The sequence below is a fragment of the Equus przewalskii genome, chromosome 1, assembly GCF_037783145.1.
Source record: "Equus przewalskii isolate Varuska chromosome 1, EquPr2, whole genome shotgun sequence".
In the NCBI taxonomy this organism is placed as follows: domain Eukaryota; kingdom Metazoa; phylum Chordata; class Mammalia; order Perissodactyla; family Equidae; genus Equus; species Equus przewalskii.
Window position 1 is genome coordinate 120,010,362 of NC_091831.1, and position 25,038 is coordinate 120,035,399.

The 25,038-nt window shown below is 51.0% G+C and overlaps 1 long non-coding RNA gene across 2 annotated transcripts; it reads left to right on the plus strand.

The window, feature by feature from the left end:
- The first annotated feature begins 13,196 nt into the window (after nt 1–13,196).
- On the plus strand, nt 13,197–24,881 carry LOC139077374 (uncharacterized). Of its 2 annotated transcripts, none has more exons than XR_011529926.1 (3): nt 13,197–14,206; nt 20,849–20,924; nt 24,490–24,881. It is a non-coding gene; the product is annotated as an uncharacterized lncRNA (long non-coding RNA). The 2 variants fall into 2 exon arrangements; XR_011530015.1 differs by lacking the exon at nt 13,197–14,206 and adding an exon at nt 17,174–18,622.
- Nucleotides 24,882–25,038: the final 157 nt, after the last annotated feature.

The following is a 25,038-nucleotide window of genomic DNA, read 5'->3' on the forward strand; positions in this document are numbered from 1 at the left end:
AGGCTCCACTCCCTCCGCCTGTTCCAAAGTTCAAGGTTGAAAAGAATTCCTGACACTTTTAAGGCCCTTCCTGTAAATCATCCCGCAGTTGAACATGTGTGGGTTCACAGTCCCATTTGAAGGATGAGGAAACGAAACCTCTGCCGGTGGCGGTAAAGGGACTTGTCTAAGGTCACACAGGGAGACAGTGCAAGGCTGAGGCTAAATTCCAGTGCTCCTACTTTCTGCTCCTGCGCTCGGCTCAGGCTTCCTGCCCCACAACCCTTCACAGTCTGCCAGCAAATACCACTGCAGTGGCTTCCTCAGCCGCCATCCTCTTCCTCTAGTTCTTCCAGCTTGGACGTGACTGCCTGTTTCCAGGAAGAAGCAGGGCTTTGTCCTCAGGAAGCTCATGTTAGGGTGGACAGACAAGAATGTGCCCCAGGGAACAGGGAGGTGCAGCAAGGCAGGGCTGAAGGGGTCAGAGCGCAGAGACCAAGGACAGCGGGGAGGTCACGGAGGCCTTCCTGGGAAAGAGCACTTGGGAAGGCTCGCAGCCCGCTGGGGGATCGGGGCAGCTTCTTGAGAGGAGTGTCAGTGAGGTGTGGGTTCCTTCTGGGGAGATGGAGCAAAGTCACCCCTCTAGGAGCTCTGGCTCAGGAGGCCAGATCAGCCTCACACAGGGAACAGCCCCCAAGCACACTGGCGTCCTGTGACTGCTGTAACAAATCACACAAATTTAGTGGCTTAAAACAGCACCAATTAATTTTTTTACAGTTCTGGAGGTCAACAGTCTGGACAGGTCTCACAGCACTAAAATCAAAGTGTTGGCTGGGCTGTATCACCCTCCAGAGGCGCTGGGGGAAGATGTGTTCCCTTGCCTTTTCCAGCTTCTGAAGGCTGCCTGCATTCCTTGGTTCATGGTGCCTTCCTCCATCTTTAAAGCCAGCAAGGCTGGTTGCGTCTTTCTAACACATTACTTTGACATCGTCTCATCTGACTCCTGCTTCCACTTTTAAGGACCATTTTGATTACGTTGTGCCAATCCAAATAATCTGGGATAATCTCTCTGTTTCAAGGTCAGCTGATTAGCAACCTTAATTCCATCTGCAACTTTAATTCCCTTTTGTCATATAACATAATATATTCACAGGTTCTGGGGATGAGGACATGGACATTTTTGGAGGGTTGGGGAGATTATTCTGCCTGTTACACTAAGTAAAAGAGACCATAGTACACCCAGCATCTACCAGTGGGGCTCAGGCTTCCCCTGAGACTGGAGATCTGGGTTTTCATTCTGGTTTGCCCCCTGACTGGTATGTGGCCTTAGGCAGGTCCTTCCCTCTTGGGCCTCAGCATTCTCTTGAATATTCAAAGAGGGTGAACTAGATGATGGCTATATTAATTACTGTAAAGCTGGACTCTAAAACATAGACATCCAGCAATAATTCAGTGGCTTTAAGAAACAGCAATCTAATATATCAATCCAAGATGAACATCCAGGTGTATGGAGGCTCTGCTTCACGTGGTCACTCAGGGATCAAGATTCTTTCCCTGCCATACCTTGGGGCTTTGCTATCCAAAGTGTGGTTCCTGGACCAGTAGCATCAGCAGCACCTTGGAGCTTTTTAGAAATGCAATTCTTAGTTCCTACCCCCAGAGTTATTGACTCAGAAACTCTTGGGTGGGGCCCAGCAATCTATGATCTAACAATCCCTTTACGTGATTCTGATGCACACTAAAGGTTAGGAGCCACTGTTCTAGGGCTTTGTACTTATTTGCTTGGTTGCAGCTGGGTCACAAGCATGTCTGAATTTGGGCTCATGGGAAGGGAGCACGGTGGAGCACACCTCCAAGGTTTTGCGGGCCAGGCCTGGAAATGGTACATACCATATCCACTATTGCTGAGAATTTGGTCCCATGATCATACTTGGTTGCAAGAGGAGGGTTGGGAAATGTAGTTCCTTGCTGGGCAGCCACATGGCTAACTACAACTCTACCATTATGGAAGAAGAGAAGGATAGATTTTGATATGTAACTAGCAATCCCACTGTAATCACTTATCTTTCTTCTGTCTCATAGAAACAATGATTTCTTGCATCTGTCTTGGATCACAGGCCTCATCTGATAAGCTGAATGCACCCTAGAGGTGTGTCCTTATCTATTACAACTCAACTCTAGCCTCAATCACCATAGTTTCCTGGACATCCTGATGGTGGTCATGGTACCAAGGTCATTCTCCAATTTGGAATGAGGGTGAGCGAGGGGAGAGGAGAGAATGGCTTTACGATGTCTTGGTCTACCTAAGTTTGAGTAGACAAAGGTTGGGGTTGAGGGCCTTGTTTAAGATATTGGACATATTCACCTTGATCTGCACCATAAAATGCTAGAGGTTTTTAAGATATCCTAGGGATAGCAGGATGGGGAACACAGGTTCCTGCCCCTCCCCTTCCATCAATATTGTCAGCACCAACACTTATGGAGTGTTCACCATGTTCCAGTCCCTGAGTTGTATGCTTAATTGGAAAATGACACCAGCTCCTGAAGATTCAGGAAATACTCAAAGCTTTAGGTGAGAAAAATGGGGAAACAGCTGTCCATCTTCCCCTCCCTCCCACCACATTGTTCCAGGAGCTTCTTAGGGTAGGTGAGAGACCTCCTTCTTCATCCTGGGCATGGCCTAGGGACAGACATCCTGCCTCCCCTTGGGTTCAGAAACCAAGTGAGATGTCTCCTTGTTCTCTATCCTCAGTCGTATTGACCTCCTCTGTTCAGATTTTCTGATGGTGTCACAGGTGGTCCGGATGACCCATCTTGGCTGAGCTTCCTGCAGAAACACTGTCCTGAGCTGGGCTCGGTGCTAGGCTGTGACTTCTGCAGAGGAAGTATGAAGAATGTGCCTGCGTCTTCTGTGGCTATCGGGGAAGGTGCTGCCTGTTGTGCAGCTCAATGTACCTTAAATAATGGCTCCCATGACAAATTTCACTTAGAATTTAAGGCTGGGGACATGTTTATGTCTCCTGAAAAACTGGCCTTTTGTTCTGGCAGGGAGAACACTATATCCTTTTGGTTCCACTTTGGTCTGAGCTGCCAGGAAACTTGGAGCTAAATTTAATGATTCATTCCAACAGCCTCGATATTTTCCATGTAGGATGTAGTTCTTGCTTCCTTTCCCATTCACCAGAGCTTCTCAGAGAGAAGGTTGTAGATGCCTGGAACAGAATCAACTTGCTAAAGTGCAGCTCACTGGTCTGATCTCTGACTTACTAGATCAGAATCCTGGTGAGGCATTGGGGGTGGGAGTGTCGTATGCATCTCAAGTCAACTCTTATGCAAACTGAAGACTGAGACCCCCTGCTATGAGTCATATTGATCTCTTATCTCAAACATCCTCTAGTGAAGATACGTTCTCCTATAAACCACCTCCAAATGTGTTTGGATGTAGGAGGATTTCGAATGATAAATAAAGTCTGCAGTGGAATACTATGCAGCTATGAAAATGAATAAGGGAGTTTATTAAGAAGTAAAAAGATCTCTAAGATATTTCATTAGGTGGAAAAGGAAAGGAGCAGAATAGCACGTATAGGGTACTAACTTTTGCGAAAAATAGAGGGAAATGTGAATACATATTTGGTTTTGCTTATAATAGACATAACAAAAGTCTGGAAAGCTTCATAGGAAATTAATAGCAGTTTGTGTGTTTTAGGGGGTGGGAACAGATTATATTTTAGATGGGAATGAAAGGAAATCTTTAGCTATATACCTTTAATATTTTAAAAATTTTGAACCATGTGAAGATACTTTAAGATTCAAAAAATTAAATATATATATGCTCAAAAGACACTGCTATGTCACAACCATGTTACCTGTTTTATTAAGACAGGTGTTTGTAGCCAGAGCTTCCTGTGTGTGAATGCTCACCTCACATAACTCCATCACAGGTCTGCCTCTTCTGGAAGGGCCCTTGGAGTTCATGGCTCCGGACAGAACCAGCTATGCCCTCAGAAGAGTGGAAAGTGGACTGAGGAAATTAGAGTGAAAATGCTTCCCAGCTTCTAGGAACATTGGATGTTCAATGTCCAGTTCAGGAATGTTTCTCCATCATTTTTGCCTCCAAGGCAGCCTCTTGCTAAAACAGGTTCTGGGGCCATTAAACATCAGTAAGACCAATCAGAATTTGGGGGCTGAGGCTTTGGATTGTGACCTCAGCCTGGGTCTGGGTCAACACTGGGACTATCTGGTCTGGCAAAATGTGGTTTGAGATAAGTAGTTTGTGGGAAGCAGGATGGCAAAGTTCAAGGCAGGCACAAATCAGATGAGAAGGAAAAGGAAGAGAGAGAATAAGTGAGCAGAGGAAAAGATAGAGGCAGAAACCAGGAGGGAACCCCTGGCACCCCCTCCCAAAGAACAGCTCCCTTTGGGATTCTCCCCTGCCCCCCTGCCCCAATGAGAGGTTGATTCTTATCCTCACAGCCCGGTCTCAGTCCTTGGCTCCGACTTCTCTCTTGAACTCTGGAATGCCTACCCTTTGGCAGGCCTTGCCTTGAATGAGCTGAGGCATCCAGAACCTGGGCTTACCCACTTATAGAGTAGGAAGAACATTAGGGTGGGCTAGGAGTTAAGGTCTAGTGCTCTCACCATCACAGCCTGGGCTCTGTTCCCGGTCAGGGAACCACACCCCCTGTCTGTCGGCTGTCATATCATGGCAGCAGTGTGTTGCTGTGATGCTGAAAGCTATGCCACTGGTATTTCAATACCAGCAGGGTCACCCATGGTGGACAGGTTTCAGCAGAGCCTCAGACTAAGACAGACTAGGAAGAAGGAACTGACCATCCACTTCTGAAAAAACTGGCCATGAAAACCCTCAGGGTTTCTCACAGTTGGAGGTAACTTGACAGCACCAACAACAACAAAGAAGAAGTAGAGTTCATCCAGTCCAGCCCCTTCATTTTAGGGAGAAGGTGAGAGTCCCAACTGTGGAGAGTGACTTCTCCAAGGCTACACAGCTGGGATCTAGAATTGCCATTGTTCCCCTAGACCCATTAGGGGTGACAGACGGGGGCTCCCCTGGAATACTCATATCCCCAGGGTATCCAGCAGGCAAATCCGGAAAAGGGCCTTATCTCCTCCTTATCATACAGTTTCTCCTGAGTCAGAGGCAGGGGCTGCCCCAGCGTGGGAGGCTGACCCATGGGTTTGGGGGAGATGATGAAGAAAACACCCCCAAAAGGGTCTGCACGTGGGCAGACACAAACATCTTGGGTCGTTAAGAATGGCGAGTCATGAAGAGAAGATAGAGATGTTTCAGGAAGACTGTCCCTAAAAGGGAAAGAGAGTGGCATAAATTATCACTGAACGCCCCCAATAAATCCTGACTGATATTTCAGTGTTCTAGCTGCAGGCATAAATGCTGGGCCTGTGACGGATGGATGGATGGTGTGCTTGCAATGATGGAGCACTCCTTCTACGTCTCTCCAATCTCTCGAATGATGCCAGCCCTGTCTTATGCTCAGTATCTATAACAAGGACATGTCCTGTAATGAAAGATGGTCCAGGGATGGCAGGACCAACCCGTCTCCATTACTTCTTCTCTGGCAACGGAGGACTGCTGGGCTGGCCTTGGAGTCAGAGGAGCTCATGGTCTAGCTCCTGTGGGAGGAGAGTGCACAGGGTATAGGGCTCCTCCCCCACCACATGCATCTCACCACTATTTGGCCCTGGTGGGGGTGGAGTGACTTTGATCCCTCACCATCAGCACAGCAGAGGGCTGACATTCATTCCAATCTGATTTCATTTTCTGTGGCTTGTGGGGTCAGGACTTGGGGAACCTGTTCCATAGCCCCAAGAGTGAGGACTACAGGGGCCGGAGTCCTTGGCCATTTGGGTCTGGGACTGACCTTCTGGAGATGGATCCATTGGGGAAATTAACACATCCCTGGGCTCAGGCTCTTCTCACAAAAACATTTGATATCATAGTGGCCTCGGACCTGCTGGGATGACCCAAGGATTTCCTGCCCCCCTTCAGCCCCGATCTTAGTTCTGAGCTGAAGTTCAGAAAAACTCTTTCTGAACACTCTTCCCCATCTCTACACATTTACCTGTATACCGAGCCCATGCAGGATGCATTCCCATCTGCTAATCTTCCAAGCCATTCTTTCTCATCCTGCAAAGGTCATGTTCAAGCTCTGCCTCATCTAAGAGTCCGGCACTGACTCTCACCTGCACCGAATTCTTCCTTCCCCTAGCTCCTGTGCACTTACCATGTGACCCACCTGTCACCTTGAGTTAATACCTAAGTATTTCACTTCTATCTAATTGCTTTGTATGTTTCAATTCCCAACAAAGCTATAAACTTCTTAACCTCTACAGTGGGCCCCTGCTCCCATGCCTAGCGCAGAGTAGATGCTCAACAAATGGGAACTGAATGACTACCTTGAATTCTTCTCTTCCACCAACCTGGGAGTTCACCAAGCATAAAGAAGCCACCTTCTCTGCCTGCCCCTTGGCCCAGCACAGAGCGCTGGAAGTAGGGAGAATGGGGGCGGATAGAGGGGCCAATTCAGTCCCTCAAAGCAAAGCCTCGGCTGGTTCTCTCAGCAGGGGTTGGCGAAGCGAGCCTGCCCCAGAGGTTGGTGCTGAGCCTCCTGACTCTCACAGGAATCTCACCACAGATCCCAGGCATCCTGCCCTCCATCAGAGCCTACACAGGCTCTCCCATGGGGCCCCTGGACTTCCCTCCATCAGAGCCTCTGGAGAGCTCAGGGCCAGTGGCCTGCTGTGTCCTCTGTGGGTTCTGGAAATGGCCACCACGCCCGCTCAGTTCCTGGTCTGACTTAGGGGCAGCAGCACCAAAGGACAAAAAGGGGTCAGGTTCAAGCATTGTGACCTGGCTGCCTCCCACTCTCCCAGCTCTGGCTGCTGGAAGCCCTCTGGGACTTGCTATACACTGAGCCCCCTTCCCTTTGTCCTCTTCCCAAATGTCATCCACCTCTACCTGGGCAGACTTCTCTCTTGATTTTGGAGCCAGTCTTATTTCCACAGATCATGGAGAGGTCGGGTTGTCCAGGCCCCTGTGTCCAAGCCTGTCCATGGGGGAAATATATGCCCTTGGGAAAAGAAGATGATGTCACATTATGCCAAGGTTTAAGCACCCTCATCTCCAGGAAGTTCATCCTTGTATCTGACCCAAATCTCTTTCAGTGCAGCCAAAGCCCAGTTTGCTCACTGTCTTTCACAGAGCTTGGGTCCTATCCTCCAGCTATCCCCCGACCTCCTCTTTGCTGGCTGTGGGGCCAGGATGGGGTCATCTTGTGACCTCGCTTTAAATCTCAGGGCCTGGGGAACAGCTTTTATCATTGCCGCCAGTTGGTTCCATCTGTCTTAATTACATTTTCGATTTTGTCACTTACCGTCACTTCATATTTCCTTCAGTGGCTGAGCGTGCCCACGAGGACCTGGGTGAGAGGGGTCCCTGGCCTTCCCAGCCGCTCAGCGGTTCCCAGCTCTGTCACTCAGGACTGGCAAATTGCTGGCACCTGCCCCGGGGCTCGCTGCAGAGCAGGCTGAATAAATCGCTGCCCTCACCCTCCATCCCAGCTAAACAGCCTTGGCTGAGGCCCAAGGCTCTGATCCAGGACGTCCCTGCTGCCAAGTCCTCCAGCCAGCTGCCTGCCCGCCTGCCTGTGGGTTTCAGGGTGACCTGGGGCTTGTCTCCAAAGCACTGCAGGAAGCTGAGTCCACCAGGCTGCCCTGGGCTGGGCACCTGCTCCACTGGCCTCTTGCCTGGCTCCGCCTCCTTCTGAACTTGCTGTGAGAATCAAGGCAGCTCATTTTACCCCTCTGTGCCTGCACACTCTCTTCTACCAAAGGTTATAAAGGATCTAAACCCCAGTTTGAAGGAAAAGAAAGAGGTGGCCCAGAAGTAAAATGGTTTTGAGGGCTAAGTATGATATAAATGAAGGAATGACACTCATGTTCTGCTAGCCTTTCATTACAGTTATTATCCAGGGAATTAATGAGATTGAGCTCGTACACAGAGGGTCAGTTAGCTCAACACTCTTTCCTTATCAAAAACTGAGTCCAGACTCCAGTCCCAGACTGGGCCCCGCCTCTGGTGCTAGATTGAGCTGTGGTCCTTGACACAGACTAAGCAGTGACCCTGGCCCCAGGCTGAGCCCAATACTAGTCACCAATTGGTTCCTGTCCCTGTCTAATTTCTTTCTTTTTTTTTTTTTGAGGAAGATTAGCCCTGAGCTAACATCTGCCGCCAATCCTCCTCTTTTTGCTGAGGAAGACTGGCCCTGAGCTAACATCCGTGCCCATCTTCCTCCACTTTATATGTGGGACGCCTGCCACAGCATGGCTTGCCAAGTGGTGCCTTGTCCACACCTGGCATCCGAACTGGCAAACCCCGGGCCGCCGAAGCGGAACATGCGCACTTAACCGCTGCGCCACTGGGCCAGCCCTAAATTGCTGATCCTGGTCCTGGACTATCTCTTCACCCTGGACAGTCCTGTTCTGGTCTCTAAATAAGCCCTGACCCTGGCTTGGGGCCTATCCTCACACCCTAAACACATCCCCTCACAGAGACGGGTGAAGAGAGCATGGCTGGTTCGGTGTGGCCCGACTCCAGTACTTGGCACGCAGGTTCATGTGACTGTCCTTGTTCCCCAGGCTGCATGTCTCCTAGAGGCATGCCTGTCTGAAGAGGGCATGCAGTGTGCCTTCCTGAAGAGGAGCCGCAGGCAGGGTGGGGTGGGGGCAAGCCAGACCCAGGCACCACTTCATGACCTCCAGGCCATTTCTTGAGTGCGTCCATCCCCATCCTTGTCTTCAGTCTTGAAGCTGATGTCTCAGAGACACAGGTCCCTCCCTTTGGAGCAATGGCTAGCCCCTTTCCTTTCACACCTCCCAGGCCACCATCTGGTCTCCGACCTGCTCCAGGTCAAAAATCAGCCCTCCTGGTTAAGTGTAGGCCCCATGCTTCTGTCCTCCTGCCCCTCAACCCTGCAGGGCGGCGCGCTGGGCCGTGCAGCTCTGGAGAGGGGAGAGAAAAGCGGCCTCTGTGGGAAAGCCATTCTCTTCCTCTCGAGCTCCGGCTCCAGTTCCACCTCCTCCAAGAAGTCTTCCCCAACACCCCTCTTCCCCCTGAGCACCCTCCAACTTCCCTCAGCAGAGGCTCAATGGCCCACATTTTGGTGCCCATCACCCACAGCCCTGAACACGGCTCTATCTGTCGACGGTGTTCATTGCCGCACTCCTGAGGGCCAGGTTGAATTGATGTTCCAGTAACACCAACGCTACACGTTCCAGAAATGATCCCTCTGAGGCCTCATTTTACACTTCATGGTGCCGTGTCGGGACACAGGTTCAGCTGTGAAACAGTGACTTACACAAGGTAGATGTTGCTTTCTCGCCCATGCAACGGTCCCCGCTCTCACAGCACTTCTGTGACCTCTGTCATGATTCTCTGCTGTCCTGGGAAGTTGCCTTCACTGTCGTGTCCTTATCCCAGTTGACAGGAAGGGTGAGAATGACGATTGTCTGGTGACATTCCGCACACCCTCCCTGTGCCCTGCTCTGCTTTCACTTTATCATGGAGCCTGAGAGCCTCAGTACCACATTTCTCAGGCTCCTCTGCCACTAGGATTCTGGCTGTGACTAGTTCCAGCCAAGGAGCTTCATTCGCGTGTGATTTGGAAGGCAGAAAGAAGGCTGAGGCCATGTTCCCTTAGGCAGTGGACATAGCTGACCTGCAGCCTTGGCCCACGGGAATTTCAACAGTGGCTGGATCTCCAGTGCACTGTCTGGCCACATTGTGTCTGTGGGTGGCTGTGACGTTGGAGCAGTTTACTAGTGTTCTGACCTTGTAGCTGCCATGATGTGACCACAAGTCCTAGCAGTATCCCACAACCTCCACGCTTCCAGTCCTGCCAATGGCTTCGTAAGCACCCAGCCCTTTACTAAATCCCATTTTGCTTGGAACCCTAGAGTCGTTTCCTGTACTGCACCCAGACGGACTCACAGGTTATCTCCCCTATTAGCCACACCTCATGCAGGGAGGCTGGGGAGTGTAGAGTTGTTCTGAGAGGCCAGTCCACAGCTTCAAAGTAGGCCATCTAGTCCCAAGGGGAGAGAGAGAGAATGGACGCGGAGGAACGCTAGCAATCTGGCTGGGTGCGATGACAAACCCGAAGCACCAGCACAGGCCCCCTGAGCACTGCTACCCCAGCACTGTTAACTTCAAAGCGCCCAAGACCACATGACTACTAGAGACCCCAGAACCCCATCCGCGAGTCCAAGTCTACCGATAGCACCAGTTTCTCTGCCACTGATGCTCTGACCAAGGTGAGGAGATGAAGTGAATCAGCAAGGGCCTGAGTCTGTCCATGGCTCTGCCTCTCCTATAAGATGGGGCGGGGTCTGGAATGGCAAGGACCACGTCTGATTCATCTCTGGATTCCCAGAGCCCAGCACCGCTTGTCCAAACCCTATCCTCCATCCATGGTCAATCCCCTGCCCTTCCCAAACTTGCAGTGCTTTCTCCTGCCGCTGGGACTTCTCAAATGGTGCTCCTTCTCCTGCACAGCTTCTCCACCTTCCTCCCTGACTCTTACCAGCCAAGACCCACCCAGGGCCACCTCCTCCAAGAAGCTTTTCCCTGACCCCCAAAGGTGTATCGAGCGCCTCCTCTAAGCTTCCTCAGCTCTCAGCTTCCCACTGTATCCTCTCTACTCAGGGTGTGGTCAGGGGCCAGTAGCGTCAGCATCCGCCAGGAGGTTGTCGGAAATGCAGAATCCCAGGCCCCATGCTGGCCCTCCTGAAGCCAAAGGAGCAGTTAAACAACATCCCCAGGTGACTCCTGGGACATTCAAGTTCGGGAAGCGCTGCTCCTGCTCCGCTGGTTACATGGATCATTGGGGTCATCTGTCTGGGGTCTTTCCTCTTCTAGCAGGCTGTGAGCTCGTTCTGAAGGCAAGAAACATTTCTTATTCTTTTTATCCCCTCCTTCCTTCTCCAGTTGGGTTGCCAGACTTAGCAAATAAAAATACAGGACATCCACTTAAATTTGAATTTGAGATGAACAATGAATAATTTTTAGTATAAGTATGTCCTGTGCAACATGGGGGGCATAGTTACACTACAAAATGATTCATCGTTTATCTGAAATTCAAAGTGAACTGATGTCCCTGTGTTTTGCCTGCATCCCTCTCCCAGCGCCTGCTCGGCCCTGACCGGCCCCCAACAGGCACTCACGCCTATCTGCTACGTGACGGCTTAAAGGGCGAGCGAACATGAGCTTCGTCTATAAACCGACGAAGCTGGCCTGCCCGTGTACTTCCCAGGGTTGCTGCTGAAATAAAACAAGTGAAAGTGCTCTAGAAACTCTAAAGCTGTGTACAAATGGGGTTTGTTATTATAGTCCTCACCACCATTGCCATCATCCAAACGGCCCCAAATATGTCTAAGCTAGACTTTGTGAGCATTTGTGTATGTCAGTAATTCTTTTATATTGCTCAGATCAGTCTGGATTTAGCACATTAGGGCAGATGACATTATATTATAATCATGTTATTACTATTATTATCACCGCTATTGATATTGTTACAGTATGCTGCTTTATGGATCACTGTGATTATTTTCCCTGCAGAGAATTTTACGTTCTTGTCAGTGACTTCATTGTAATACTAACACCCGAGACCTTCCCCAGGGCTCTGAACAGCGGGTGCCTGGAAGCCCTGCCTCTCCCGCTGTAACTGCTTCCATCAGTGGATGCCAAACCAAGACAGAGAGTGTGCTGGCATTGGATCCTTCATGGGAAACAGATACAAGGTTAATTTCTGAATCAAAATCTAGGTCAGCAGTTCCCAGAGTGTGGTCCTTGGACCAACACCATTGGCATCACCTGGCAGCTTGTTAGAAATGCAAATTCTTAGACTCTCTTCCAGACCTCTGGAATCAGAAACTCTGAGGGTGGGGCCCCAGGTCTGTGTTTTAACAAGCCTTCCAGGGGATTTGATGCACCCTAAATATAAGAATCACTAATCTAGGTGGACATGAGAGGACTTGGAGCTCTTGGGTCCCTTCCAACCCTATGAGTATAATTCTACTGCATTCACCAGGATCTAGGAAGACAGGACCAAGGGAGTAGGGGAGAGAGTATGGATACCAGGGGAGGGGATAATATTGGCTGACTTGGAATCAGGCCATGGCCAGGGTCCTCCTTGTATCCACAGGTTCCCCAGGGAAAATGTGAATTTCCACAGGTGGGATTGGGAGGGTGGAGCACTCCAAGCAGAGGAAATGTCAGGTGCAAAGGCCCTGAGACTTGGCAGCAAGGAGAAAGTCTGGGAAAGAATGGGTTTCCAGGTTTGACTGGAATTTGTGATATTATTGAAGATGATTTAGAGCCAGAGCATGACAACTCATCCCGTTGGTTTTTGACCAGGAGAGCGACGTGGTCAGAGTTGTGCTTGTGTAGAATGGAGAGGGATAGACAAGAAGCTGGGAGCACAGCAAGCAGGCGCCTGTCAGGGCTGACTCTAACAGCCACACAGGCAGGCTCTGAAGTTGCACATGCCCCCCCATGTTCCTGGCTTCAAGAGTAAAATTAGCGTCTTTCTCCGCAAAGGCATTGTTTTTTACTCCCAGCATTGGAAAAGTGAAAAACCAGCCTGGCCAGTTGGACTCACAGCTCTTGCAGGCTGGGGATTTGGGATCTGTGACAGCGACAGCCACCACAGCTCGAGCACCCTCCAGTGGGCCTTGGGTCCTGAGATTCCCGGCAGAGGCTTTGATCTGGACGTTTGTGAGGGTTGGTGTTTTGGAGGGGAGATGGACGGGGATTGGGACTCACAGAGAGCAGTCTTGCCCTGCCCACTCCCTGCCTCCTTGGCCTGTGCGGAGAAGGCTGCCCTAGGATTTGCTCCCGTTAAGGTCTGGAGAAGGAAGAATTAGGGTAGGGGTGGAGGTGGGGGGCAGGGGCGAGGGAGAAGGAAAGAACAAATATACCGCTCCTGCTCACCCTCTCTCACCACCTTCACCCTGCCCCAGGCCTGCCCCAGGGGACCGAGGGTCTCTCTCTTCTTCCTCTGAGGAGCATCAAAGAGAACATCATGCTTCACAGCCCTTGTGGGCTGGCAGCTTTGGGAGCACAGCCGGATGTGGCTTTCCCATAAAAGGCATTGGCCATGAAGGAAGCAGTGGGGCCCCTCCTGTGGCTCCACAGGCCGTGGGCATCACTGAGAGGGTCTCTGGCAGGAGAGCAAGGATGTGGCACATTCCCACCTGATAGCAGAAAATACTTATCCCCGAGGACAATGGAGACACCCATGGAGACCCCAAATATCACCGTTTGTGTGTTGGGCAGGTCTTTACATGGGGCTGGTCCTTCAGTGACAAGCAGGCAAGTGTCAGTGAACTGACAGCAATTGCTGTGAGGGTGCCTCCAGCGTGCCCCTAGGTTGGGGAGATATGATTTACATGTGCAGAGTCCCTGGCAGAATGTAGGCACCCAATGAATGCTTGTGGGCAGTGAATGCTCCATAAATGGGCATTGGGTGGTCACTGGGAGCCAGGTTCTTCTGTGGCCCTGTGGCCCTTGCCTCCCAATGCCTTGGAGACAGAACCGTTGATACCTGCAGGCTGTGTAATGCATCTCCTCTCTTTCCATGAACATCTGCTCTCACCCTCTGAAGGAGGATCCCCAGGGAAACGCAAAGTTTCCACTTCCTAAAGCCAAAAAGTTAGAGCTGGGGTTCTTGAAGACTTCGTCACTAATTCCCAGCACATAGTAGAGACGGAGAAACGGAGGCCCACTGGTGGAAGGTTACTTGTCCCGTCACGAAGGTAGTCAAGTCAACCTAGAGTCTCAGTTTCTGACTGGCACACTAGCACTTGCTCCACTGAGTCATGTTAACAATCTTCAGTACCATTCCTGGAGGGTGGGGGGAGTGTTTGCCTGAAAGAGTGTCCTGACATCGTGGGGCCAAAACGCCAGGGCTTCAGGTCTCCCTGTTCAATCCCCCTGACAAAGGGCCTCAGGAGAAGCATCCCTCATCCCTCTGGATGGCTCAGGCTCTTGAAGTGCATCGCCCATGCCTTTAGGGAAGTTTCTGGGGCTCGTGGTTATGTCTTGGGCAGCATGATGATTAACGGCGCAGAGTCTGGAACCAGAGTGACTGAATTCATGTTCCTGTTCTGCACTTACTGCCTGCACTGACCTTGGGTAAGTCTCTCAACCTCTCTATGTCTCAGTTTTCTTATCTCAAAATAAGGATGCTAACTATACCTACCTCATAGGGTTGCTATGAGGATGAAATGAATTTCTTTTTGTAAAGGACTGAGAGCAGTGTCTGCCGCACTGTAAGAGCTAGACAAGAGTTTAATATAATCAAGGTCTGTGGTAGTTTGGGCTCTCTAGAAACTGAGCCCAAGACAGAGATTCAGATACATGGGATTTAGGGAGGGATCCTCGAAGGAGAAAGGGAATAGGGAGGGAAAGAAGACAGAACATAGGAAGGACTTAAGTCAGGATGTGGTCTCCGCCGGCATCTGGCTGCACCAGCCTGGAACACCACCTGCACCACAGAGGCAGTCTCAGCCTGAGGCAAGGGGCAGGGGTGGGGACAGGTGCAAGGGCGCAGCCTTTTGCCTATACCACTTAGTCCTAGTCTACAGGATGCCCTGAGTGGCAGGGAGAGTGGAACCTCCCAGAAGAGATGAATTCCATTTGCCAAAGGCAGTGTCAGAGAAGAGGGAGGCTGTGAGCCATTAGCAGCTGACACTCACAGCACTGGGCAATGGCTGGATCAGCCCAGCAAAGGGGGTCTGCGTGGGTCACTGATGGTGCTGGCTCAGAGCACTAAGACCTCCCAAATCTTCCTTTGCTTGACAGAAGGGAGGGCATTGTCCTTGGTCCTGGTCCTTCCCTTCTACTTCCAGCAGGGCTGGGCTTCCTCTCCTACCCCACCCCCTGCAATAAATCAAAACTCTCATCGAGAGCTAGAGAAATTCAAGGGCATCTCCAACCTCTGCACCACTTTATCAGCTCTCACCATCCCCATCCTAGCAGAGAGCTCTCCCAAGGACCCCTGAGCTCCTCAGGGACCTCCTTAACTCAGGAGACTCCGACTCCCAGCACTCAGGCAGGCTCCAGCCTTCTGGGGATAGTTTGACTTCAGCCCCTTCCTTCTCCCACTGGTCCCCGTGGTGGGACCTAACCATGCAGCAATTTCTATCACACCATGAGCACCTTGGAGGAAAATCGGCAAAATTAATTGGAAATTAAAGTCACCAAATGAGCACTGAATTAAGAAACCATTAACTCCAAATGACTACTGGAAGGGAGCGGAAGTTAATTATAAAGGTTGCCTGGTTATTTTGTGTGTTTTCTGCATAACAATTATCAACTTATATCTTGATGTCTGCGTCTGATTAGCATTCTGTGACTGTCGGTGTTGGTTTCTGGTGAGATGTGTGACCCTCCCTGGTACCCAGGGACCAACTCAGGAATCGAGACATCCTCTCCCTGCCTGAGACAGGGCCTCCCCACAAACTGCCTGCCTGGTGCCCCACAGCATCTTTCCAAAGATGCCCCCTGCCTCAGGTACTCTCTAAGGGAAGCCATTGTCAGTGGCATCCCAGGGAGTCCTTGCCCACACATTATCATTGCATAATGGGCACCACAATCCACCTCATTAGGCTCTGCTGGGGATCAGGATTAAATGGGATAAAGTGGAAAAAGCACATGGCTTATTAGCCCAGGGGGCTGTGGAAAAGAGTTGTAGGGGGAAGCTGACTGCTCACCAAGAGAAACTTCCAGGTGTCTCATCCTGAAAGGCAGCCCTGGACCAGCTTTCCTCTCTCCCTGGGAGCAATCTACAGCAATAGAGATGACTACTAGGATGGAAGCTCCCCGAAGGCAGGGGATTTCATTGTTTTGATCGCAGTTCTATCCCCAGTGCCTAGATCCGTGTTCAGAACAATAAATATTTGTTGAATTAATGAGGAAATTGGACCCCCCCCAAAAAAAAAACCTCCCCTTGACCACGAGATAAGGGAAAGGAATTGTTCGCAATGGCCATCCAACTGCTAGGAGACAAGGTATCTCGACTGAAGGATGTGGTTGAAGCCACATGATCTTTCACTGGTGCTGTGGCAAAGCTGGTTTCCCTCTATCCATCTTGCATCCCCATCTCCCTCCCCTATCCTTTATATTATCTCCCAGAGTAATTTTTCTAAAATCCATATCTAATCATGCCCCTCCTCACTTCAATACTCTTCAATGACTCTGCTACCTGCCGAGTAAACTATAACAGTATAAATGTCCCCAGCCTGGCACTGGAGACCTGAGAGATTCTGTAGACCCCAGAGCTTCCCTTCCAGAATATTTCTCCTCCAGGAAACCTTTCCCAACCACCTGGGCCCACCATGAACCTGATTTCTCTCTTCTGTGACTTTTTTTGTCTTGAATTTAGCATATAACCGGGCACTGTCCAATATTTTGACTCTTTCCTTAGTGTCCTATGAGTGGTTTTTTTCCCTTCTTATGTTGATTATAATCTCCTGAAGCAAACGGATGAGTATTTTCTTGAGGCTCCCACAGAAAACTCAAGAAAGGGCTGAGAACATTGAGATCTCATTACAAAGGACACTGGTTGCTAATCAATGAACTCATTGGCTTCCCCTCCTTGCGCTCCTCCACCACGTTCTCTTGTCATAGCGCTCAGCATATCTCTGCTTGATAATTCTCACACTGCCTTGTAAGCATTGATTTTCTCATTGGCCTCATCCCCTGGGCTGAGGGATCTTAGAGAATGGGGACACATGTCCCTTCTCCCTGAATCCCCAGTAACTGGCACAGTGCCTGGCACCCTCAGTAAATAAGAAACGATGAAAGCCCCCTGGCTCTCTTTTCTTACTCCACATTCTGACAGAGCCTTATATAGACCTTCCATAGCATTAGTTCCTTCACTTATTCATTTATTCATCTAGCAACTGTTTATTGAACATCAACTATGTGTCAGATACTAGGTTAGGTATTAGAGAGAGAGTGATGAAAAGACAAGCAGCTTAGACATGTTCACTTCTCTATCATACAGTGAGTTTCTTGAGGTTGGGGGTATACCTGCATCCCCCTCGTGGTTCCATCACTTAGCATGGTACTTGGCACATAAAGTATTCACTAACTGTGTTCACTACTGCATTAATTAGTAATGCATCTAATTGGCTTCATCTCCTTTTTCAATCCTGGGATCTCCCACAAATCCTATGGGATTTTAGAGGGACTGGCTTTGCTATGAGGCTGGAGTTGGAGAAGGCCAGCTCACTGGGAAGATGCTCTCATTCAACAAATATTTCCTGAAAATGTCTCTGCCAGCAAGGAGCACGTAGTCTAAAAGAGAAGACAATGACAAACAGGGAGAGATAAACCCTGCAGTGTAAGTGCAAGATCAGAGGGACAGCAGGACATTGGTGCAGGGGCAGTGACAGTGCAGAGGAGGGGATGTTTTCTTCTGTCCTGGAGGTGGAGAGAGGGCTTTGCAAGGAGGAAATTCTTGATCTGGACAGAGAATCAGAAGTGTGCCATGCAGACAAAGTGAGAAAGGCAGAGGGAATGGAATGTGCAAAGACACAGTGAAGGCCTGGGACATTTGGGGAACTGCTGGCAGAAGCTCAACATTGCCAGAGCTTATGAGATAATGGAGAGAGCAAAGGGGCAGGCAAGAGCGAGGGGATACTATAGCCTAGGAAGCTCAGGCTTTATCATGTAAGTAGGGAGAGACTCGAACGTTGTTATAGCCTCTTGAGAAGACAGCAGAGAAGGAGAAAATGAATATCCATGAGGGAGAAGCAATACAAACCCCGCAGGTTGGGTGAGATGTTGATTGCTGCCTGGCCATTTACCCTTCATCGAATAGAAGCATTTTCCTCTGTGGGAGGAAGACGAGTGGAGCCCTCCGCCACTCTGAGTCTGTCTATCCAGTGGGGTAACTTACCCAACATCCACCCCACCACCTAGCCCAGGCCTGGACAATCACAATATTCTACTCCCCTGGCCACGGATTGGCTCAGAGATGATCATGTGATCCCACCCAAGCCACCGAGACTCAGTTCTGGGCTCTTTTGTTAGAATGAAGATCTCTCCTCTACTGAGGATGTTGAGAGGATGCAAGAAGCTGAAGCTGTTTGCAGCCCTCTGCCTATCATGTGGTAAACGCCTGCCTGAATGAAGCCAATATTGAGGAAAGCAGAACCAAGAGACAACATGGGCCTGAGTTCTGATGGTATCATATGTGTGCTGGGAGCAGTGAGATCTACTTCTGCACTTTTCAGCAGAATTATGTTTTTTTCTTCAGCTAAGCTAATTTGGATCCGGTTTCTGTTATTTGCAATCGGAAGAGTCCTAACACACTGAGAAAGTTTATAAAGAAGTTTGAGTCCCTAGGAGGTGAATATCAGGTTAACTTCTGGCATTGTCTGGACTAGAGGCTTGGCTTGGTGAAGATGAGCAGAAGGTTGTGTACCTGAGAACAGCGGGTTTGGGAAACGTCTGGGGAAAAGGCCGGAGAACACCACTGAGCTAGTATCTGAGGAGAATAGTTCGAATTTAAAGAGATGAAGAAGACCTAGGACCCATACGGTAAGGAAATCATTTATCCAGGAACTGAGGGAGCTGGGGAAAGACCCCATCCTGAGCCAGCGGGGAAAGGTAGGGATAAAGGGAAATGTCAATAATGCAGGATTGTGCTCAGAACAAAAATCTGCCAAAAAGGGAATAAACTAGAACAGGAGTTGGCAACTATTTTCCTGTAAAGGGCAAGTTAGTAAATATTTAGGCTTTGTGGGTCATACGGCCTCTGTCACAGCTGCTCAATTCTGCTGTTGTAGAGCAAAAGCAGCCACAGACAATGAGGAAACAAATGAATTTAGCTATGTTCCAATAAAACTTTACTTAAAAAAACAGGTGGTGGGCTAGGTTTGGTTGTGGGTCTGGACTCTTGAAGTAAAGAATTTAGACTGTTTAGTGCTATAGACTTACGCTAAGCTAACAGAGCCATGTGGGAGCATGAGAGCATGTGTCTGGAACTTGTCAATCATTTTTCAATTCATCCCTACCTTGCCTACCATAGAGGAATTCCTTGGTGGGGTAGCCAGGGTGATGCTAGGGAGGACTGTAATTCCCATAATCCCTCTAGATCTTGGTTTAGGAATTCAGTCTGGAAGCTGTAAATGCAAGGCATCAGGGACAGCAGACGGCAGTAAGCAGAGGCCAGTACCAAGGACAGCACCACTTCTTGGTGGGCAAGGTGGGTTTGGGAAGCACCCTGTTTCCAGACTAAGAGAAAAGGCCTTTGATCAGGCCTGTGTCTGGAAGGACATCTTTGCATCTCCTTTCATGAAGTGGATGAGAAAAAAAAAATGGTCTAGATATCTCGAGACATGTCCTGAGAACCTGGATGCTTGACTCCACAGGCCGACCCCTGGGACCATGTAACCAGTGAGAATGAATCTTTTTCCTAAAAGATCTAAAAATAAGCCACAATTTCACGCTGGTACATCTAGGTGGTGTTAATGAAAGGGGTGCCTGGAAGGGATCTTGGAAAGTGACTCTAGCTCTTGGTGTCTCCTCTTCCTCACCTGTCAAGTGGAGATAATAATCACTTCCCTGCCTTGCTCACAGGATCATTATGATTATCAAAGGAGACAGTGGGCAGAAAAGTGCTATGAGCAGCAGAAAGACAGATGGGAAGAACTCAGTCCAAATGTCCAGCTCAGCCCCTGACCTGCTATGACTGTTATCCCTTTCTTATTTTTAAAAGAAAAAAATGTTTTTCCCCCCAAGTGATACAGAGAAAGAGCCAAAACTGGATGTAACCTTACTGCCTGTAGCAGGCATTGTTGGTTACTTACCAACATCTGTCCCACCTACGAACCATTTCTGCCACGAACAGAACCTGGATTGTGCTCAGGGGCAGCCTCCTTCTCTAGAAGGCAATGGGTTTCACTAGGGGTCCCATTTCCTTTGCCAATTGTTGCTTTAGGAATGGATTTTTGGACAATTCTGGCCAATGAGACACGAGAAGGACTTCTGGATAATGAGCTCATATTGATTTTAAAAAGTTAAAAGGAATATACAGGAAGAGCTGGCCTCTCAGAATAATAGAGTGAAGCCAATAGTGGAAAAGCAGACACAGAGCTGTCCTGGAGACCCCAGAGCCTGCCCCCACTGTGGGCTTCTTGTTTGTGAGATACTAAAACTCCTTACTATTTGAGCCAGTTGAGCCAGAGCTTTCTCTTACCTATAGCCAAAGGCATCCTCACTAACAATCACTGGCCCTGAGGAGCCGACCAGGGAACACTGGATACTTGTTAGCATCCACCTCATCCCAGAGCCTCTCCTTCGACCCACCGTTCCCCCTCACCTTTTTTTCAGGCTTCACCAGGAAACAAAACTGACAAGCCATATGCTCCCCAGGCCTGAGCTCACTTTAATTAATCCTTGGAGGCAGAGTGCTGGAACTGTAGGGGAGAGGGCTGGCTGTAAGAAGCATGCTCCCTGTCTCCCCACGCCCAGACCTAAAGAGGCTCCTCCTCCACTCACCTTCCTCTCTCACTCAGTGCTCAGGGATAGAGCAGATTGGGGGAAATATTTACCCTGACTTGGACCAAGAATGGAAGAAGGAAGTCTGTGGTTCCTGGGGTATGTGCTTAAGAAGAGCTAGGAGTTAAGGCCCATGCCCTTCAGAGCACAGGGCCAGGGCTCGGGCCCTCAGACTTTACCTCGCAGCTTGGGTCTGGGGTGGGCTTGTCTGTGGTGGGGAGTTCAAGTCACTAGGTATGACTCAGCCACTCTTGGCTTCACCAGGCACAGCTCTCCTTGAACAGAAGACTTTCAGAGCCAATGGATGCTCAACGGCACAGAAGACATGGCTGAGTTAGAGGTAAGGGTGTGACATGAGAGAGACCACGGTGAGGCCCAGGACCTCCTCATAGGGAGAGCTAGGTCAGTGACTGGGAGCCCAGACTGAGTCAGCAAAGGCATAGGACGCAGTTGGGCTTATTCAGATGGGGAAAAGCAGGAATCCCAACTGCAGAGGCCGATACAGAAGAAGGAGGCTCAGATGAGAACAGGCAAGGCATGAGGTCACAGGCCGAAGCCAAGGTCTCTCTTGGGCCCTCCCCACTAAGGCTCCAGCCTCTATGGCTCCTCTCTCCTCCTCCAGGATCTAACCACCTGCACTCCAAATTCCCTCTTCAGCCCTCTGGGCTCCTACTCCTGCACCTGCACGGACAAATGCAGCAAAGTGCATGGCAGACGGGAGGCCTTCCCAGTTTTCATTGCTGACCCTAGAGAACGGCTTTAGATGCAGAAATTCTTTTGCTCCACTTGATTCTCCTGGTTGTGACCAAAATGTCCTTACACCCTACTTGCCAGTCTGCCTTAGCACACCTTCTGGATTATTTCCTGGCTCTTCCAAGCTACAATTCTGCCTCTGATCTCAGTGATGCCTCCTCCAGCAAATTGGGTAAAGCCCCTCACCCCAGCTAGGCATAATCTCCAAGACCCCTTATCTGCATGTAGCCCATTACTTCTGACAGGCCATACGCCCACCTCTTCTTTGCTCCTGTCTTGGCGGGGGAGGTGGGGGGCGGAGGCAGGTATCCAGACAGAAGACAGAGGGGCTGAGTAATAAGAAGATTGGTGTACACTTGAAGCACCAGGGAACCGTGCTGGTGAAGAGGACAGAATGGAAATGGAATTTGGGGAATATATTTTGGCAGTGGTGTCAAGGAAGAAGGGCCATTTGGAGATTTCTGCAGTAGTTTAAGACTAAGGTCATGGGTGTCTGAACTAGGGTGGCAACCTTGAGAGGGGCCTGAAGGGGGTGGCTGTGAGGGCTGTTTTGGAGAGAAGAGCAGCAGGCCGTGGAGCTAACCGGGTGGGAACAGTTGGAGTTGAGGGAGAGAGCAGAAGAAGAAATTTTAAAAAAGGAAGGAGAGACTGACAGCAGGATAACATGGATTTCAAAGGTCTAGGAGAGAGAAGGAAAAAAAAGAAAGCAGATATCAAGAGAGATAGAGAAGGATGGAGAGAGAAACAGAGGCAGAGAAATACCGAGAAATCAAGATGGAAACCACCAGGACCCCGTCCCAGAACAGGAGCCTGCTCTCCGCAGCAGCTAGCTGCAGAGCAGACCAGCTGTGTGAGACCATCTCTGGATGCCAGAGCCCAGGCTGGTGTAGCCCCAGGGGGAGTGTGCATCCTGCCTGGTGCCAGAGGAGGGGCCTGAGGCCCTGGGAGGCTGCCTGGTTACTCAGGGAGGACACAGTGAATGCAGAGATTGGCTTTGAGCCCAGACCCCAGCTGCGGAAACTGCCTTTCCGACCCCGCCCTGCACTGGCCTGCCTGAGCCCCTTTTCCAGGCAGCAGCTGCTTGGATTCACCTACCCCGTTTATAGAAGCTGGAGCCTGAGTCCTCACTGGGGAGAGGAGAGACTGCAGACGGGGAAGGGAGCCAGGCTGGCAGCCTGGGAGAGAGAAGCAGGAGAGAGAAGCAGGGAGTGAGCTCCTCTCATCTCTGAAGTCTAAGCCTCAGTTCTTGGCCTGTCACTCAAGGCCCTGTCACTCAAGACTGCCTTTCCCCTGTGCTGCCTGGGGCTGAGGGATCCTTCCTGCTCCCTCCCCTGGAGTGAAGGCCCAGCATTCCGCGCCTCCCCCCCCCCCCGCCCCCCCCCCACCCCCCCGCCCCTGCCTTGCCCGCACATACGGGGGGGGGGGGGGGCGGGGGCGGCCTGCCTCCACACCTCCTCATCTGTCTGGGACATTTCCGCCTGCGTGGGACCCCGCCTCACCCCCTGCTGTGACGACCTCCCTCTACAGATCCCCTCAATCTCTCACAAGCTGGTTCTAGCCTGCTCCCTCCCGGCTGCTGCCCAGGCCCCTGCAGGCCTCTCAGACCTGACCCTCTGAGCGCGGCTCCCCCTGCAGGGGGAGTGGAGCTGAGGCAAGAACTGTGCTTCCAGAGGACAGCATGACCTCTTTCAAATTGCTTGGCACATGATCCGGAGAAAGACTTCACATGTTTTCCCCTAGAGAGGAGACAGCCCCGGGCGCCACACAGCCTGGGCTACTGCCTCTGTGGCTGATGGTGGGGCCTGCAGAGGCAGGCCTCGGCCCGGGGCTGCTGGCTGAGGCTTGGAGAGCAGTCCTGCCAACGCGCAAGGGGAACAAGGCATGGGGGGGGGTAGGCAGGGGGGCATGTCACTGGGGAGAGGAGCCCAGCGCTTTGGCCTTCGTGGTCTTGCAGCTATTCTGCTGGGCCCAAGGCCCCTCTGGAGCATCCATTCTGAAACAGCCACTCCTGTGATGGCCTCGGGAGATTTCCACAACCGGCAGTGGCTCCCGTCTTGGATCCTGAGAAAGAATCCGGGCCTTGGCCTCAGTTTCCCTGCTCTATGCCTACTCCCTCTATCTATAAAGGGCATAATCAGGCCAGCCCTGCCCCTCACCCAGGCCTCTTGTCCTGACAGTGGGGTGAGTGGTGGAAGGACCTTCTCAGCAGTGGAGTAGGGAGGCAGGGCTGCTGTTAGAAATCCCTGCCTGGCCTCTAAGCAGTCAAGGAGGCAGAGTGGGCAGACAAAATGGCCACAAAACATAGTACATATTAAAACTCCCAATTTTGGCCAATTACGTACACCCCAACCCAACACCAGACCCAAGATACAGGAGGGGTCCTCTCGTAGCCTCCAGGGAGACTGCAGTGCCCGGGGTTCCTGGCTCCTGGCCGGTGCACACCTCTTGCCCACCCCAAGCAGTGAAGGCTCCAAGTCTCCTGCAGCCTCTGCTTCCCCGGGGAGCCCCCACTCCAGAAGTGGGAGCCACCCCTTCCCACTGTAAAGAAAGCAGCCCTCCCTCAAAGACAGAGGACTGAGGATGTGACCTTCCCAGGGGCCCGTGCGGGAAGCAGATCAGTGGAGGGGATGAGGGGCTCTGTGAGAGGCTCATGGCCCAAATGGGGGCACCCCATCACCCCAGCAGCTTCCCCAGGTGGAGGCAGGTGCCTCACGCCCAGCTCTCAGGGCAGTGTGACACCCCTCCCCTGTCCTAGATGCCCCATTGGCGTCCGGCTTCCACCTTCAGGACCTGCGGTGACTCAGATGATGGGTCCAGCTCTAGATGTTTCCTTTTCATTTAACAAGAAAACAACAAAACAAAAGAAAAAGGGTGAAGGAAGAGAGTGTAAGATGCCCCCAGCTAAGAAGGGCAGCCATCCCTTAGCGCTGGATGTTGAGAGTCTGGGCACACACAGGGCTGCTCCTGAGGGGCCGGCTCTGTGACGAGGAGGCAGCCTCGCTGAGTGGGCGGGCAGGGTGCAAGCTGATGCTGGGGATCCCTGCCCCAGGCCTCGCTCAGGCCCGGGCTTCCCTTTCCCTGCCTCCCAGGCCCCAGCCCTAAGCTCCCCATTCTGGCCCCTGTTCTCCTTAGCCCAGTTCCTTTCTCCACAGCCCAGGGCGCTGGAAGGAGCCATCAGCTGATGCCAGGAGACCAGCCCTGCCATAATCTGCTGAGTAGCTGGAGGCAAATCACTCCTCTCCTGATCTCGGCCCCTCTCCTGGCAGAGGGAGGGTATGGATGTGTCGGTCACTAGAGGCCCCAGGTTATCAACCGGATCCTGTTTCTCTCTGTCTCCTCTGTGTGCATCTGGACATGCTTCATGGTGCCTACTCAGAGCTTCTTCTAAGGAAGGCCTCCTTGCCACATCCCCTGAGGCAGAGGCCACCATGTTTCGTCCCACCAGCCACCCCCTCACCTCGCTGCCCCTGATGGGACAGAGGTAGGCATGTGCTCCAGTGTTAATGAGCCAGTGACCTGTGTCAATGAGCAAATAAATGGGAAACCTGTCCTTGTACGAGAGCTTCATTGAAAAAATGACATTTAGGCTAAGATCCAAATGGTAGGTAGGATTAGCCAGGTGAAAAGGGAAAACAGCATGTGCAAAGGCCCAGGGGTGGGAAGCAGCTTGGAACACTGGAATGAGAAAAAGAGCCAGTCAC